This window comes from Sarcophilus harrisii, chromosome 2 (assembly GCF_902635505.1).
Source record: "Sarcophilus harrisii chromosome 2, mSarHar1.11, whole genome shotgun sequence".
NCBI lineage: Eukaryota > Metazoa > Chordata > Mammalia > Dasyuromorphia > Dasyuridae > Sarcophilus > Sarcophilus harrisii.
In genome coordinates, this window is record NC_045427.1 from 605,790,103 (window position 1) to 605,803,486 (window position 13,384).

Sequence of the window (13,384 nt, forward strand, 5' to 3'; positions counted from 1 at the left end):
GTGCATATATCCTCTTTAACCCAGCAATATACCTACAAGCCCAGAGAGAATTAAAAACAAAAACAAAAACAAAAACAAAACCCTAAATGGATACAAATATTTATAGAAGCTCTTAGTAGTGACAAAAAACTGGAAATTGAAGGGATGACATCAACTGGGGTTGAACAAGTTGTTTATAATTATGATGGCATTATGCTGTAAGAAATGACAAGCAGGATGCTATCAGAAAAACCTAGACTTATATGAACTGATGCAAAATGAAATAAGCAGAACCAGACAATGTATATAAATAACAGAAAAATTGATGATGATCAACTGCAAGTGATTTAGCTATTCTCATTAATACAATTATCCAAGATAATTATGAAAGGCATGATGAAAAATGTTATCCATCTCCAGAGAAAGAGCTTTGGAGTTTGAATACAGGTCAAAATATTTTTCCTTACTTTTTTATTTTTCTTCGTTTGTTTTCTTTCACAGCATGACTAATATGGAAATGTTTTGCATGACTACACATGTATAACCTATATCAAATTGCTAGGCTTCTCATTGGGTTAGGTAGGGTAAAAGAATTTTAAACTTAATTTTTTTTAAATGTTAAAAATTGTCACATATAAAACATTAAATTAAAAATAAAATACTTAACAAATCAATTTCCCTTATAAATCAGCTGCTTCTTTCCTGACTCATCTTCACCACACTCCTTTCAGTCATCACCAAGGCAGCATCTTTTGTGATGAAGGGAAACAAGAAGTGATAACATTTCCTAATGTCACATTGATTTTGTACGTCAAGATTTACAAAAATGCTTTCTACATAATCCAGTGAGGGGGTGAGAATGCCATCCATTTATAAAACAATTTCTATGCAAATCTGAAAAAAAAAATAGGGTGTTTATGGGGGAAAAGATGGGAAGAAAGATGGTAAAGGAGTTACTCCCAGAGAGACTTAGATTCATCCTGTGTGCTTTGGGGAAGCTGGTAATCAGTCCTCAATAAATATTTGCTCTCAATGATGAATTATCAGTTAATCATCATGAGTCAACACAATGATACCAGAACATTGCAGATTGCAGATACCTTTGGAGTGATAGGGGCAGTGATATGTGGGGCAAAGGACAAGGAACAGACACACCCTGAAGCTCTATCAGATTCTCACTGATGTAAATCTTCCTAGGTAGAGTGCAGAAGCTTGGAAAGGGTCCAGTTCTCTCCCAAGGCATAATACTGCAACTCAGTCAGAGTAAAGGGTTCACACTGCAACCCTGAGGATGGTCCTGCTCTGCCCAGCTAGAGTGTAAGCTCCCAAAGGGAACAGACCACAGCTACCATAAAGGCTATTTCTTTTGTATCTTCCAAGCAATGCTCTACACCCAGAAAAGGGTGTGTGGTTCAGACAGCATTTAATAAAAAAAGCTGGAGAAATATCTAGAAGCAAAGCAAAGTTTTATTATACGTTCTTGAGAATCGGGCGTCCCACCCATCGAGCAGACAATCGAAGGGAGGAAGCACTGTAGGGGGCAGGGTCAACACTTTTTATCCCTAACGCAAATACCCCCTCCCACCACTGACCCTCATCCTTATTGGCTGAGGATCTTACATTCTAAACGCAGGAACTACCCAAGAAATTGAACTTGATCAATAAGTACATAGTTGCCCATATTTGACCTAAACAGAAAGACACTGATGTCACAGGAGGATAACAAGGGGACTTAAGTATGCCAAGGGATAGCAGGGAGGGACTTAAGTATGCCCTTGACTTGAGTCAAGGCTTAAAGTCCTTCAGGCCTACTCAAACTCTGAAATAAGATGAAGCCTTACTCAATTTTCACAACTGTCTTGAAAGATCTCACCTCATCTCGTTCAAAGGTAACTGTTGTCATGGACAGGAAGAGGTACTCCTTTTAAAGAGAGGACTTTTCTTTCATGGCCATTGAGTGCTGGCAATTATTCTATCAAATTCTGTGGATGGGGGGAACCTGCCCGAGACCCTGAAAGCAGCAGTGGGCACCAGCATTACCCGAGATCACTGTTGGGGGAACAATTACCCTGTCAAGTCAGCCAACAACGATTAATTTGCTTGTATCTGCTCTGTGCCTAGCACTACGGAAGCAAGATAGACTAGGAAGAACAACCAGCCTGGCTGGAACAAAAGATCACATCGGAAGAAGATAAGCAAGATAAAATGGATTTTCCAGCCCATTCCCCTGCTCATCAGAAGATATCCCCATTACTACCTATTACTTAGTAATTCATCAACAAGCATTTATTAAGCATGTATTATGTGCCAGGTACTGTTGAAGAATGAATATCACTAATGGAAAGATCTATTCTCTCAACTGGTAAATAATAATCTCCAATCCTGGGACTAACCCAGTTCCCTCCATAGTTTGGGACTCTGGCTTCTTCAGTAGGACTCACAGCTCTTTGAAAGTCAATCACCTTCAATCCTGCTAATTTTGCCAGGAAAAAGGCAGGGTCCCTAGGGAGCTGGGACACGAGGGTAATGGATGGTAAGGTAAAAAACTGATATCCTCTGAACGGCAGATATAAGTCAATGCTCTTTTAAATTATATTGAGAGATGGGCAATATTCAGAAAGAGAAAAGTGATAGTTCCTCTGGACTCTGCCACTTCTGGAAAGAAATCTTTTCAGTTCTGGCCTCCACCTTCAAGGATGACCACGAAACCTAGATACACATCCAGAGGTAGGAAATCAGGCTAGCCGTAGGGCTGGAGACATTATCATGCAAGGGTTGAAGGAAAGGGAGATATTTAGCCTAGAGAGGGGGAAATCCTAGGGAGGGGAACATGACACGTAGAGAGAGGACTTGGTTCTGAACTTCTGCCAGTCTCCAGAGAACAGAACTGAAGGTATGTCTCCAGAAGGCCTATTTTGGCTCTTTGTAGAGAAGGACTACCTGGCAGTTAAAGCTGTCTGGAGGTTGAATGGGCAGACTGCCTTGGGGGGTGTTAAGTTCTCTTCCTTGAGATCTTTGAGTGAATACCTGTTCAAGATGTCAGGGATGTGCGGTTGGGTCTGGTTTGGACAAAGTGGCTGCCTTCTCTAACAGTCTATAATTCTGTAAGACTTAAGCCTCTGGCCTTGCTGAATTGCCTTTTTCTGCAGTCACATTACTCACTTCTTCCCAGTTTCTGCTTTCTCCCAGTATCCCACATCTTTCCTCACTTGGTTGTAAGCTTGGGGGGGGGGGGTTGTTCTCTTAAAGGGGATCTCTCCTACATGGGCATCCGGCGAATAACCCAGGTACCTTTGTTAAGAAAATAAAGGCAGTAGCCTTTGGGCCAGTCCTGAGTGGTGCTAGTCTGTACATCCAGATTCTCAAAAGGTATGATTCTAAGGGAACAAACAAGATTCCAATGACTCCTCCCTCAAAAAAAGGGCAGGAAAAGAACCATCCTACCCATAGCTGATGTCTAAAATTCTATTCTTACAACTCCATTCTTTTGGCTTATTATTAATCAACCAACCAACTCAATTAACTCAAGAGTCTATTCAGCAATGTAGGGCCCACAATGGAATTCTGTAACTAGGTGCTGGGATATATGTATGTGTGTGTGAGAAAGATGTTTTATATGTACATATATATAGTATACATACATATATGTGTATATATATGCCTACACACACACACACACACACACACACACACACAGTCTTATCCCTTATATATGTATGTATAGTACATTTCAGAAGCTGGCTAATTGTGGGTCTTTTGGCTCCCAAGACCTCCTACTAGGACATACTGCCTCTCACTTGGTCTCCAGAAATAGATAATTAACAATAGAATGGGCTGCCAGAGGGGCAGGTAGGAATACTCAGAAAAGGAAACCTTTCTCCCAGGAATATCATCCATCTAAGTTTTCCCATCTGGGCCTGGAGTTCCCTAGAATAGCTGCCACCGGGAGGAGTAACTCTAATCTCAGAATCTCCCATGTAGATGCTGGGGAGGACATGCTAAAAACAGCTCATGAAGCACCAACCCACAGGTAAGATAAAGCCCTTCTGTGCTGGCTTTCTGTCTTACCTCCCAGGATGGACGTCATAGGTACCATATAAAAGCAGAACTGGGGCTCCCAGGTTAACATTCTACCAGCCCGAGGCACTTAAACAAAAACTCTATTGAGTGTGCCAGTTAAACTGACATTAAACTTTCCACCCACAGACCACTCATTCAAAATAGCTCTGTCAATCATCAGCCAGGCCGGGCTCTGAGTCCTGGTTTATAAGATTCCAGGCTGCCAGCAATGGCGGCACCCTGCTGGAGAGAAATTCTGCTTGGGCCCAGGCCAGAAGTCACATGGGGACTGTTCCAGGCACGGGAGAACTGATCACAGAATCTGCTATCTAAGCGGCTGTGTCAGGGCCTGAAACTCCTGACCAAGGGCAGGAAAACACGACAGTGGGCAGGTTCTGACAGGCACCCTTGGACAGCTCATTTCAGCTCACCAAGAGAATGGAAACTGTAACCACAACAAAAATAACCATTAGCATTTAGAATACGGGTTAAGATTTGCAGGCTCATTCCAGCATGGACTAACTAGCATTTCTGTAACCAGGAGGGAGTTCATTCATTAACAGAATGCTTTTAAAATTTCTTGATGATGGGTCTGACACTTTGCAGGGGATTTAGAGAATGGAGAAGGCTTTTGGGGTGAAGGGGGACATTCCAGGCGAGGGGATTCAAATGTGGCCTCAGATACTTATCAGTAGTGTGACCCTGAATAACCCTTTTTGCCTCAGTTTCCTCATCTGTAAATGATCTAGAAAAGGAAATGACAAACCACTCCAGTATCTTTAACAAGAAAACCCAAGATGGGGTCATGAAGAGTCAGGCATGACTGTAAATGACCAAACCAGGGCTCACAGCAAGGCTTTTGGATCCAGATTGGGGGATTTTTATTCTATTTGTTCTGTTTTTCAACTTCTCCAACTAAATTGTAAATTTCACTTCTCCAACTAAAAGAAGAGACTGTCTTTTTTTTTTAACCATTTATAATTAATAACAACACTAAATGTAATATTTTTATAGGGCATTCCAATGGTTTGAGTGCAGTTTTAAGCTCTCATAGCTTAAATAAATAAGAATGCTGTTGTTACAGCTTAAAATTGCACTAACCAGATCTGAACTCAGAAAGATGGACGAGTCTTCCTGATTCCAAACCCAGTACTCTATCTACCCCACCACTTTAGTGGCTGAAATGTTCCCCCACAATTGGAAGTCCTTGAAGTTGTTCTCTAAATTACCTACAGAACACCAGACCAATAAACAATTCAGCTAATGAATAAATTTCCCAGACTGATTACAGAAAAGCTAGTTTATCCACAATGAGCTCGCAGGGATCATAAATTATCTCATCTGATTCTTATAATTCTTTGGAGTAGAAGCTATTAGTCCCATTTTATAGAAAACTGAGGCCCAGGAGAGAGATTAGTGTGGTCACACAGCTAGTAAGTGTCCAAGGCAGAATTTAATTCCAAGTTTCAGAAAGCTCTATCCACTAGACTAAGCTTTCTCCATAGCTTCCAGCAAAGGACTCTTCACCTACTAGACAACCAATAAAGATTCACAGATTTGAATATAAATAAAGGTCCTCTCACCCAGTCTAAAAGAGTTGTGATCTTTTTAGTGGATCCCATAGTCTCACCTGCTATCACCCTTTCTCTTCTCTTTGCCAGTTGTCAAAGCATCCCAATGGCTGTGCCAACCCAGGGCATCCAGAAACACAATTCCCAACAACTCCTTTCTCTTTTCTTCCAATCCAGGGCTATGGGATTCCCTCTTCCAATTCAGGACTATGGAGTTCCTCCTTCCAATCTAGGGCATAAGGTTCCCTCTTCTAATCCAGGGCTATGGGATTCCCTCTTCCAATCCAGGGCTATGGGGTTCCTTCTTCCAATCTAGGGCATAAGGTTCCCTCTTCTAATCCAGGGCTATGGAGTTCCCTCTTCCAATCCAGGACTATGGAGTTCCTTCTTCCAATCTAGGGAATCAGGTTCCCTCCTCTAATTCAGGCCTATGGGGTTCCTTCTTCCAATCTAGGGCATAAGGTTCCCTTCTCTAATCCAGGGCTATGGGGTTCCCTCTTCCAATCCAGGGCTATAGGGACTCCTTCCAATCTAGGGCATAAGGTTCCGTCTTCTAATCCAGGGTTATGGGGTTCCCTCTTCCAATCAAGAGCTATGGGGTTCCTTCTTCCAATCCAGGATTATGGAGGTTCCCTCTTCCAATCCAGGGCTATGGGTTTCCCTCCTTCTTTCCCATATATGGATTATGCTCAGCTCCCAAATCTGCTTCTCATACTAATAATTGGCTCCTCCAACCTGAGGTAAAAGGGCCTGACAGGGAAAGGGTAAGTGATTAATTTGGGGCTCTACTTTTTTGTTGCTATAGGCAGCTTTTTAGGAGCACCAGCCTCTGGGAAAAAAGACACAACTTAGTAGGACATTAAAAGGTCACAAGGTGCAACTCAAGCAGTCTTGCTTTATTCTTTAGATTTTAACCTCAGAACCATCAACAACCAATGACTGAAACCAAACCCTACATCCTGCCCTTGCCCAACACTTTCATTTATACTTCCTTACTCTTTCCCCTTGCTTCAGTGGGGGCATCTGAAGGAAGTAATGTGCATTGTTATCATTTTTAGGGTCCTCCTTCTGGGAGACAAACTTGTGTGAGTAATAGACATTAAGAAATGTTTTATTATTCCTAAATACTGATACCTAAAACTGAATACTCCAAATCAGGGCTGAGGGCAGAAGGTGGAGAGTTCTGCCAAAGTAGGGATTACATAGCTGTCAGCTGGAAAGAAGAAAAGGACATAGGACTGGGTTAAGGTTTCGGGAGCGTTGGGGAACAGCTGTACTCTACTGAAGAACAGTTGGTCTCAGAGGATTTAAATCTCAGGTCTGCTACTTACAACCTCTACTCTTTGGATAAAGTCAACAAATATTAAACCCTATATTACTACAAACTGGAGGATATAGATTTTTTAAAATAATTTCTGCATATTCAAGGAACTTGAAATTTGATTGGGGGAGATATAAAAAAGGTAGAAATGATATTTATACACAGATGAAGTATAATTGGAGGGTAGGGCAGGAAAGAAGCAAAGGGGAAATGTAAACATTTTTTAATTCAAGGGTTCACAGGGCAAGCTTAATAAAAGCAGGAGTTCCTGAGCTGAGTCTTGAAAGAACAGATTTCAGTCAGAGAGTGTGACCTTTTGGACTAGGTAGGGCTGTGAGCTGTTATGCAGAGTTCAGAAAACAGTCCCAATTTGATTGAACAGAAACTGTATGAAAGGGGACTGATAAGGAATAAGGCCCAAATGGTAGTTTGGGGAAGGAAGAGAAATGATGTAATCAGAGATAACCCTCAAAGCTGGTTCTGTAACAATTTGAAGGATGGATTGCAGAAAGAGATTGGAAGATCAGTAATTAATTAAGAGAGTATCCCAACAGTTTAGGCTAGAGGTAATGAAGGCCTTAAACTCTAGTGGTGGAAGTCACCAAAAAGAATATAAACACCTTTGAGGTCAGAAGCTGTTTGGTTTCTGTCTGTGTCTATAATTCCTAGCATCTAATGTTCTCAGTTCTCTTTTATTATCTTGCCTCAGTTTCCCTAAATTGTCCTGCCTCAGTTTCCCTAATTGTTCTGCTCAACCACTCCTCCCTCCTTATCATGATGATCCAGATAAGGAGAAAAATCTTCTATCTTAGACATCTTCAGAATGTTGGGTGCCTCTCCTCATTCTGTAATTCCAATTATCAGATATCCCCCATGCCTTCCCTCACCCAGTCAGAATCAGATTGTTAATCCCGTGTAACTGCTTCCTGCTCTCAGCACCCTGACTGCGCCTCTGCCTCTGTCTACCCCTTGTGTCTGAGCCACGTGTAAATATGTCATTGAGAACTCACACTGTTAGCTGGATTCTTGGAGTCTCATTCAGCCCTGGGACCAAACCATGGATCCATTTGGTCCCAGTAAATCTCTCTCTTTCAAATAAAATATTAAATACTCTCTAATCTCTATCTTGCCTCAGTTTCTCCAGCATTACACTAACAGGTGCTTCATAAATACTTGCTGATTAACAAACTTTCTCTACTTCATCATATAACTTAAGCATTCACAATGAAAGTCACAAACTCCTGTGGGACTCCAAAGCAAAGTCATCAAAGGAATCGTGGAGGAAGTAGCACTGCAATTAGACCATGAAGGACATTAATTTTATTATGGTTGATGGAGACAGATGGGAAGTATTGCAGGTGAAGGGCTAAAATGTAAAGAAAAGCAAAATGGATGGAAGGGTGGAACGGAGGGGAAGAGCATGTTTTGAGAGCAACAAAAAGTTTAATCTTGAAATATGGATATGAAGGAGAGTAGAAGTGGAGGAAAAAGTAAATTGAAGTAAGTTCATGGAGGGTCCAAAATGCTTGTATAAAGTAGATATATAGTAAATATTTACTGAGCAGAAATAAGTATAAGATATAGTTCTTGTCCTTGGATATAAAACCTATACCCATGAATAGTTAGTTAATCGCCATTTTAAGATAGCATTTGTTGTTATTTCAGTCATGTCTGACCCTGTTTGGGGTTTTCTTGAAAAAAATACTGGAGTGGTCTGGTATTTATTTCAGCACTTTAGGGATGAGGAACTGAGGCAAAAAGGGTCAAATGACCCAGGTTGTAAGTATCTGAGGTCAGATTAGAATTCATGAAGATGAGTCTTCCTGACTCCAATCCCTATGTTCTATGCACTGGGAGAGAGAATTAGCAAAGGCTTAATGAATGATACAAATATTAAGAAAAAATAGGGATATATACCTGAGAAATTCTCATGAGCTGGGAACATAAAGAAAGGCTTTAACTGAGTTCCAAGTATTGGCCATAACAACAAATTTGGAGCTCAAAGGTATCTAATGTCACCCCCTCATTTTATACCTCCCCCAATAGTTACTACACAAGGCTATCTTTTGGTATCACCTGCCCCAAAATGGAAAATCTTGAAGTTAGGATCTTCTTCTTGAGATCTAAAAAGCTTTGAGATCACAGCTGGGCTAGTGACTTTTTCCTGATGTATTTGGCCAGATATTTCATACTTGTTAAATGGAGGATGTCAAAATGTGTCAGTGGACTCAATATAGTCCAAAACACAAGGGTTACAACCAGAAGAGGACAGGAATTTTATTTCCTCTCTGGGCACTCACTGGAGAGCTCCAGACTTTCCAGACTTCTTTTCTCCACCATCTACCACCATGGTTAATTCTTTCCTTTTCCTTCTCCCCTCCCTTTTGGTTTCCTGTCTTATGTTTTCTTTCAGTAAAACGTAAGTTTCTTATGATCAGGCATTTTTTCTTTTTGCTTTTTATTTTCCACTTCCTTCAAACAGAGATTAGCTCATTATACATGCTCGATACATACTTGACCTGTCCAACAGTGGGCCCCTGTGGAGCGCCTTCTCCCTTGTCCTGCCATTTTGCTTTTCGGAGATACCAAAGTTACTGCTCTCCTTTGAGCATGTTGTGTGCAACTTTGGGTAATTTCATTCAATAAACACTTAATGCGAATCATACCTTAATCCCTGATTTTGAGAATATTAATAGCTAACATTTATATATATATATATATATATATATATACACACACACACACTATGTGCCAGGCCCTACAATATATATACTATATATATATATGGATTTTGAGAATAGCTAACATTTATATATATGGTATATATAGTATACGTATGTATATATATATATATATATTTTGAGAATAATAGCTAACATTTATATATATGGTACATATATAGTATACATATATATATGCATACTATATATATGGATTTGAGATAGTAACATTTATATATGATATATATATATGTATTAATCCACCTACATTGATATATATATTATATGGATATATATAGTGAAAAATAATAACATTATATATATGGTATATATAATTATAGTATAATTTGAGAATAGCTAACAATTCATATATGTATATATATATATATAATTAGTACATATATATATATATATATATATATATACATATATATATATATATATACATACTATATATATATATATGGATTTTGAGAATAGCTAACATTTACATATATGGTGTATATATATATATATATACTATGTGCCAGGCCCTACAATACATATATATTATATGATTATATAATAACTATATATATATATATATATATATATATATAATATATGAGTATTGAGAATAGCTAACATTTACATTATGGCTATATATATATATCTCATTGCCAGAGCCCTACAGCAGTAATTATTATTTTATCCCTTCTCAATAACTTGGAGGTATGCTCATCTCCCTTTGACATTTAGAGAAACTAGTTGGGGATATATACACTGACTGCCCGCACCTAGCTGACACTTTAGGTTAGGATCGACCTGACTCTAGCGGGGTAGAATTCTTTTGCATTCCCATTCCAGAAATCGGGCTCTGCCGGCGACTCAGGCACCCTGTTCTAAGGGGCCTGACCCAATCTTTCTCCAACCGAAGCAAACTGCTGTGCTGGACATTTGCTCAGAACACTCCAGCTCTTTTTCGCGGGATATTCTGCAGACCAATCTGACTAAGACATCCCCAGCACCCTTGAGCTTTGGACACTCTCCCCTTTTGAGGCTAGGACCGCCGGCTGGCAGCCTAAGAACAGGCGCAAAGCAATTCTTCCTTTCGGCAAACCGCGTTGTTCCCTTTCGCTAGGAACCACTCTCGGGGGTCTCTCTGCCGCGCTGACAACTCTATGAGCACCCAGCCCCTGCCGAGGCGTGACCCAATCTGTTCCCCTCCGAACTGGAGAGCAGAGAACCGCGGGCTAAGACAAAGCACAGCACCTCGGACGTTTCCCAAGCCTAACGGGCCAGACTAAAACGCCCTCCCTCCCTGAGACAGCCAGCTCACCAACATCCCAGGCCCGGTCTACCCTGAGGAGGGGGACCGCCGCAGCCCTCCTTCCCCCTAGGTCAGCCAGCCCCCCCTCTCCGGACGCACTTGCCGCTACTCGACGGGGCACTCGGAAACGGGCGACGCCACCTAATGCTTCCCCTTCGTCCCCTGGCCCTGACCCGACTCCAAGCCCAACCACTCGTTTCTCCAGCGTCGGGAAGAGGGAAAACGGTCCCGTCGGTAGCGTTGTGCGCCACAGAAAACAAAACAAAACAACAACAAACAAAAAACCCCGTCCGGGCGACTTTAACTCCGCCGCTTCCGCGATCCCCAGAAGCAGGTTTCGGAGCCCGAAAGGGCGCGGCGCCTTTAAGCGTCTAAGCTTTAACACGCCGGCGGCCGGCGAGCCGAGGAGGGCCGCGGAAAACCCCGGCGGGAGGGGGAGTCCGTGCGCAGGCCGGCCCAACGCGGCCCGGACCGGACCGGACCGGACCGAGCCGGCGCGCAAGAGCGAGTCCCGCGGGGAAAGGGCGGCCGGGCCCGGCTGGGCGCGGAGGCGGAGGTTCTCCTCGGGCCCCTGGCAGAAGGAGGAAGTGCCGGCTTCGGGCCGGGACCGGGGACGGAGGGTGGAGGAAAGGGGCGGCGGGCCGGGTGAGGGGGCGCGGATCCCGGCTGCCCCCCCCCCCCCGAGAGAGAAGCTGTGCCCGGGAAGGGACGGAGAAGGCTCCGGTCCGGCCCGCCCCCGCCCCTGCCCCGCGGCACCCCTCAGTCACAGAAGGGGCACAGACTCCCCTTCTCCGCGCCCACTCGCCGCTCCCCGGGGGCAGGGGCTAAGGGGAGAGCGCGGGGGGAAGGAACGCGCGGGCGGGGAAGAGGCGGCCAGGGGGCTCCTTACCTGCCCGACCCGGCGCGCTCACCTCTCCGCGCGGGCAGCGTCCGAGCCGATGCCTCGGCGTCCCTCCGTCTGGCGCTCCCAGGCCCGAGTCCCGCCCCCGGGCAGCCGCAGCGATCCGGGCGGGGCAGGGAGGAGCCCGAGCCCCGCCCGCCCCGCCCCCTCGGGCGGAAACAGCGGGGGGGGGGTAGGGTGCGGGGAAGGCCGCCCCGCGTCTTAGCCTCGGCCCCAAAGCCTCGCCCGGGCGCTCCCGGACCCCCAGGGCGGCGCGGTCACGGAGCCCGAGACCGACGCGGGGCCGCAGAAGGGAAACGAAAGCGCGCGGCCCCGGAGGGGAAGCGGCCCTTAGAGGCCGTCCCGGGGCTAGGCTGCGTTTACCGGCGTGGAAGTTGAGGCGCAGTCCCCAGTCACGCGCGCTGCGTGCCCCTAAAAGGAGACGGATGGGAAGCCCCTCCCTCCTTCTGCGAGATGCTCCTTCCTAGGCAGCGTTGGGGGAGGGGGGCGCAGCGGGGGGCGGGGGTGTCCCAGGGCAGCGCGCTCCTTCCCCCGCTCCCACCGCGGCGGATCTCGGCGGGGTTTGGGGGATCGGGGTTAGGCCGCTTGCCCGCCTCCCTCCTGCCCCTCCCCCTCTACTTTTCCCTTCTGTGCCCCCTCCAAGTAGCGGAGAAAACGGGGAGTTACAAATCAGAGTGTTTTCGGTTCCCAACTCCAGGCCCCGAAACCGGGCCAAGGAGGAAGACACGGAGGGGAGGGAAGAGGGGAGACGCGTCTCTGACTGAGTCACGCCTTGTTCCCGTTAGCGAGGTCCGCGGCGAACGAGGCGAGCCTCCCGTGGGGGCCCCGCCGCGGGGACTGGGCCCCGCCGCGGGGACTGCGCCCCTTCTCCCCACGCTCTCCGCTGCCCAGCCCGGCTCCCGAAAGGCTTCAGCTGGCCCCCAGCGCGGAGCACGCCCGGACACACATCTTCCTGGGCCGGGCAGCATCGCTGGGAGATGAGTGAGCCGGGGACCAGGGGCGGGGCCCGAGCTGTCGTTTCCCAAGAAGCCTCCCAAAGTAGCCCCGCTCAGAGGCCGTAAAGCGGGCCCAGAGGGAAAGCACGAGCAGAGACCCTCTGCCCGGGGGGAGGGGTCACTAAAAGGATGCTCCGCCCCCGCGAACACGATAACGGAGTCGGCTACAATCCCTAACTCGTCTAGCCTCTGCCCTGCGCCCGCTGTGCGCCAAAGCAAAGAAGAAAAAGGAAGGGCAAAGTGCCTCCTTGGGAAGCTTACAGCTCAAGTAAGCTGACCTAGGGATCAACGCAAGCACAAGATAGGCCATGGAGGCTCCCCAGCACTTCCCTCTGCCAAGCGGCTCCTGTCATCCACTTTCAAACCCTGCGCGTCTTCCTTCTTTCCATCCCTACGCCTGCCGCCTACGGGAGTCTGATCCCTGACTTCTCAACTAGGCTACTGTCAGAGCTTTGTCTTCCTGCTTCTAGGTCCTCCTTTTTCCAATCCGTCCGCACGGTGACCAGCATAGTTTTACCGAGGGACAGAT

The 13,384-nt window shown here is 45.5% G+C and overlaps 1 protein-coding gene across 3 annotated transcripts in view; it reads right to left on the reverse strand.

Annotated features, from left to right (window-relative positions):
• Positions 1-12,013, reverse strand: part of ANXA11 (annexin A11) — a 47,255-nt gene extending 35,242 nt beyond the window's left edge. For 2 of the 3 annotated variants that reach the window (XM_031956386.1, XM_031956387.1), the window contains exon 1: positions 11,849-12,013. The gene's annotated coding sequence lies outside the window, so the exon portion shown is untranslated. The remainder of the gene's footprint in view (positions 1-11,848) is intronic. The other variant, XM_031956388.1, reaches the window with a different exon arrangement.
• Positions 12,014-13,384: the final 1,371 nt, after the last annotated feature.